The sequence below is a fragment of the Hemiscyllium ocellatum genome, chromosome 32 (genome assembly GCF_020745735.1).
Source record: "Hemiscyllium ocellatum isolate sHemOce1 chromosome 32, sHemOce1.pat.X.cur, whole genome shotgun sequence".
Classification (NCBI taxonomy): Eukaryota; Metazoa; Chordata; class Chondrichthyes; order Orectolobiformes; family Hemiscylliidae; genus Hemiscyllium; species Hemiscyllium ocellatum.
In genome coordinates this window covers 28,967,955-28,973,961 of record NC_083432.1, presented here as the reverse complement: position 1 = coordinate 28,973,961, position 6,007 = coordinate 28,967,955, and positions in this window count along the sequence as shown.

Here is a 6,007-nt window from a genome sequence, read left to right as displayed (position 1 = left end):
CAGACTCTTCACATTGCCTTCTTAACATGTACTCACTGACTTCAGCAGTGGATTGCAGCCTGTGGCTGACTTGCATTGCTTTTTAGTGCTTTAAAAGAGCAAGGCAGCTTGTGATGAACAGCACGTCACAGTCTCTGTCTCAGTCAGGTAGAAGATAAGCATGCCACTGTGTAGTCAAAGTTCGACCTGAGGTAATAATCAATAGCTTATGCAACAAAATATATTGCACGTGCCACAAGCAAAGAGCCATGTGTGAAAAGCATAGAGCCATAGAATCCCTGCAGTATGGAAAAAGGCCATTCAGCCTGCACCATCTAAACAGCATCCCATCCAGACCCAGCTCCCCCACTCTATCCCCATAACTCCACATTTACCATGGCTAATCCAGATAGCCTGTGCATTTCTGGTCACTACAGGACTACTTACCATGGCTAATTCACCTGACCTGCACATCTTTGGACTGTAGCAGGAAATGGAATCTTCCAGTGTAAACCCATGAAGCCATGAGGAGAACATGCAAATGCGACACAGACACTGAGGTTAGAATTAAACCCACATCCCTGGTGCTGTGAGTTAGTAGTGCTAACCACTGAGCCATACCTCTGCTGTTTTAGTCAAAGAATAACAGCCCTAACTGGGGTAAAGGTGCATCTATGGTCAGTCAGGAGTTGTCACTGTAGTCAGTCAAGGGACTTGATGGATAAAATTACAGAGGACTGACCACAATCTGTCAGGCATTTGTTCCTGCAAGAGTCTGGGGATCCAATTCCTTGCAGTTTGGATTTGGGCAATAGACAGTCCTGTAGGTCAAATATAAAAAGTCCAGGGATTACAGGTAGGTCAGCTGGAGTGCTGCTGAGACATTAACAGGGGTAGAGGTGGGCCATTTTTAATTGTAATATGAGAAAGGGAAGAATTAATTACACTGGAAGTGGAAGTAATCCCAGTTTGTGGTGATGAAGGGGTGGGAGAGGTGGAGAGCTTTCCCCCATGAGTGAATTTAAAACACAGAGGACAGATGAGTTAGTAGTCTGGGAGGATGAGATGATTGAGAGCTATTGTTCAATGCAGGGAGCAGTAGTCCATGAGTCTTGGTAAGAGATGTGTGCTTTGAAAGTTAGACTGAGTGGCTGCCGTGTGGTCTTCAGATATCGGAGAGAAGATGGTGGAACACATAAGACATTGACATTCTCTCCACGCTGCTTGGCATCCTTTTGTCGTGCAGGACACAGCACTGACCCAAGTTACAATATGTATCCAGGCTGGCTCTATCTGGTGGTGTGATCTCCTTTGGTGATCAGTTGGACAAAGGGCTGTCCTGTCCTCCAACATCCTGTCTCCCCACACCTCCAGGACCCTGTCTGCAAAGCCAGGAATGAGTTTTGCCTTCCTCTGAACCATACATTTGGGAATAAGAGTTAGATGGATGGCTGGTTTATGATGGAAGAGTAATAGCAACAATGTGGGTTCAATTCCTGTACCAGCTGAGGTTACCATGAAAGTGACTCCTTCTGAACCTCTCCCCTCATCTGAGGCTTGGTGAATCTCAGGTGATACTCACCATTAGTCTTCTCGCTCTAATAAGGGCAATCTTCTGAGGCTGGGGTTTTTACTATTTTTAATGGCCGAACAATATGGTTTGAGGGCTAGATCCTGACTCACAGCTTTTGAAAAGGTGGGTAGCCAGGTATTAAATATGATGCCTCCGGCATAAATGCCAGAAGGTGCAGGCAGTGGCAAGAGTTTCTACCTCTTTGGCTGTGCCATTCCCTGTGAAAGGTGTCCAAAAGGCTGGTTACCAAATTAATGACATAAAGATTTTGTGAGAAAAGTCACTCTGAGCCATGGTGGACCAGATGCCATGAATCTCACTCAACAAAGCATGTTAACTGCAAATGGGAAAAATCTACTCATCATTTGTATTCACTGCTTCCTAACTTGCACCAACAAACTTGTTTCACTCAGAGCATGCATGGTTACCGGTCCTATTGAATTAAATGAAACTCTGTCTGTATTACTGAGTTTACAAGATGACGCAGCCCATCACATCAGGTAATTGAAATAAATTAGATTGCATTACAACATAGCTTTCAATACAGAATTTGAAACCAGATAAGAGCTGTCAACTACATTAGGCCTTTCAGTCTCTCTAACCTGTTCTTCAGTCTGATAAGATCATTGCTGATCTGATTGTTGTTACAACTCCACTTTTCGATCTGTAAATGCTCCAGATCTCCCAATTAAATAAGGGTTTGATTGGATGTAGAGAATGCTTGAAAACAATTGCAGTGATTGTTATCAGAACCAGGGTAAATTGGTCTTCTGGCCCCATTTGAACCAGCAGCATTACTCATGGCTCCTAATGCAAATTTGTCAGACAGTGGGAGAGGAGCAAAATGTCTAATGAGGAGAAGGGGGACAAGCTGGAAGGTTAAGCACAGGCTGGCAACATTCTGTATTTTTACTGTGGAACAAGTGGAAAGATGTCATGAAAGACATTAGCTTTCAGGTGGAGTTAACCAAAATTCAGAGATGTTAGCCTTGACATTTTTACTTTTCTTCCCCTGTAAGATCCTGAATCAGGAGAATTAGGGTGGAGTGAGAATAGTGGGGGGCAAGGGAGGGAGGAGAGTGAGATAGCGCTTTCCATTTTGTGGAATATCAAAAAAAAATGTTCTGCAGAAAGTAGAATTGCTTGTTTTGAATTTCTACCTTGGCCTGACAGTGATTTGAGGCGGCACAGTGGTTAGCACTGCTGCCTCACAGCACCAGAGACCCAGCTTCAATTCCCGCCTCAGGCAACTGTCTGTGTGGAGTTTGCACATTCTTCCCTGCGTGGGTTTCCTCCCACAGTCCAAAAATGTGCAGGTTAGGTGAATTGGCCATGCTAAATTGCCCGTAGTGTTAGGTGTACGGGAATGTGTCTGGGTGGGTTGCTGTTTGGAGGGTCAGTGTGGACTTGTTGGGCTGAAGGGCCTATTTCCACTATTGTAAGTAATCTAAAAGTAGGAGTAGAAATGCTGAAGTCACTGATGAACAGTTTGCTTAGTGTTTGGCTGGTAACATCCTGCTATCCCTTGAAGGACGGTCGATTTGTCTGCAGTGCGTCTGACAAAGAGCTGACCAGAGCACACAGTCAATTAAGAAACTGTGTCAGAAAGGCTCTTTGACTTTTCCAAAAAGGTGGACCCAGCACCCAACTCAAGCAAGTACCTTTGACAATTAAACATGACACATTCCAAACTAGCCCCACATCACCTGATCATTGGCCTAAATGGACACAGCCCATGCTATTGAATTTCAAAACCATTAATGTCTAAAAAGGTAGGAAAATATAACCATTGTGGAATCTAATTTCAAGCACTTTAAATGATTCATCATTCAATTGTGTCTGTGAACAGCAGATCCTATGGTGAGTTGAATTTTAACTCTGTTTTAATTTTTGTTTCAGAAAATTAATTCAAATGCAGTCAAGGAGAGATCTGAAGACTGAACATTAAAGCATCTGAACAGTTGGGGCTTTTCCTGCTGTTTTCATCCTTATCAACAGGATGATTGAAATGTTGATATTCTCTATTGAGAAACTTTGGTAATGTGAAATCTAGACCATTAAATATGAGATGGTGAAAAGTATTTTCAAATAGTGCACTGATGGATTTTATTCCAAGAACAACACTGCAGAGGTGAAAACTAAGGACTGCTCTTGTACCCGCCTTCCCACATTTTAGCTCTGGTCTGACTCTGGAACATTGCCAGTAGCAACAACTCTGAGGTAAAGCAGACTAACCTTCAGACATAACTAAATGCCTGTATCTGCATGACATTGCCCTTATATGAACCATGCTGGGCAGCGGTTTCTACAGTTGTAATTTTATATTTATTTCCAGAACAGCAAGCTGCTCGTTTCAAACCAGCCTGTCGTTAAGTAAGACTGAGTGGCTGATGTTTAAAAAGTTTGTGGTCTGTATTTTCCATCTGTTGTGTTTGGCTAGATATATCCTTAACTTTTTTTTCTTGGGAGGAGCTTTTAGATCACTTTGGGATTCAAGCTCCCTGAAGCCAAAGACCAAACAAAATCGGTTGGTGTGACACATATGAAAGTGCTTCCCTCTCTTACAGGGATTCAAAATATGTGAGACACTAGCCACAAGTGATTAGATGGATAACCATCTCCTTAGATTATTAGGAGTGAGATGTGTACTCACTGCTCGCAAACATGAGGCTTCAATGATCACATCTAGCCAGACAAAAGAGGACTCATTAGTACCCATTAAGTCACCACAAAATGAGACACATGCCTATTGAGTCTCTACAACAAAATCGTGCAAACATTATTGAGAGGATATTAACTAGTTGAAGTATTGTTTTATGTTAAAACAGACATTAAAAAGGGACACAAATTTGGACAGAATTGCCCTTTTACAAGTCTGTTTCTTGTGTCACATACTTCCAACCGATCACTGCAAATGGAATACCCCCCCATGTGTTTTGTTAATCCACAGACCAATCTCTAGTTTAATGGTGGTTTCATCTGCCCAGAAAATTATCAATGCCGCAAACTACATTCACCATTAACATTCAAATCATAATAGTTTTCGTTTACTTTGTATTTCATTAGCCAGCCTTCTCCACACACACCATAAAATCCAACTCTTTTACTGTGTTCAAATCGAACATTAAAAATGGAATCCATATTTTCAATCTTGAAATTCTTGCACACTATTCTATAACACTGGTAAGACATTGAAGAACCTTCAGTGATGTAGTGGAGTCGAGGGTATGCCAGCAGGGAATAAGCTACAGCTGGAGGGAATGTACCAAGTCTATAATTGTTGGCTCAATTACTGTTCTCAAATCCTTTAATTGCAGTGCTCAAGTTAGATTTCAGTTATCTATAGCTATCTGGTGGATGAAGGTCAGTGCCATAGCAAGTGGTTTAGGCAGTCTAAGTTAGATTTCGTTGCAAATATATCACTTGGTGTTATTAAAAGGTCACAATAAAAGAGCATTAGTAATTAGCATTAGTAGAATAGGCTGGAATTGGAATAAAATCCTATCACACAGCTTTCTTTAAGCAAGTAAAGCAAATTATCATGTGTCCTAAGCAAGTTATTAACAATTCAGAATAACATATAATTCTATTCAAAAAATCAGTGTTTATGTAAACATGAAAGGTACAATTTTTCAATTTTTATTTAAAATGTGGGGTGAGCATTTTAATGGTGACGAATACAGCATCACCACTGGAAAAAACTCATCCAATCAGCCATCAATCAGCTCATTAGGAGCAAGTGGGTAGGTTTCTTTGCCTACCATAGGCCTCACTACTGACAATCTATGTCAACCAGATGTCAGTAACTCCTGGGTCCTAAAAGCCATTGGTTGAGGGCCTCTAGCCATGACATAGTCTTTTCTCTTGAGATTTTTGTTTATATCTACATATACATGATTTGGATCAGAGTTTAGGAGGCATGGTTACTAATTTTACGGGTGATACCAAAATTTATGATATAGTTGACCATGAAGAAGGTTATCTAAGGTGACAAAGGGATCTTGATCAATTGGACCAATGGACTGAAGATTGGCAGATGGAGTTTAGTTTGGATCAATGCAAGGTGTTGCGTCTTGGTGAAATGAAGAAGGGCACAACCTTTACCATTAATGGTAGGGACCAGGTTAGTGTTGTTGAACAGAGAGACCTGAGGGTTCAGGCACACAGTTCTTTGCAAGATGCATCACAGGTAGACAGGGTGGTTAAGAAGATGTTCAATCACTTGCCTTCATTGCTCAGACCATTGAGTTCAGATGTTAGGACATCATGTTAAAATTGTACATGATGTTGGTAAGTCAACTTTTGGAGTTCTGTGTACTATTCTGGTTGACCTACTAGAGGAAAGATATTCTTAAATTGCAGAGGGTTCAGAAAGATTTGCCAAGATGTTGTTGGAACTGGAGTGTTTGAGTTATAAGAAGAGGTTGGATAGGCTGTGACCTTTTTTAGCTGGAG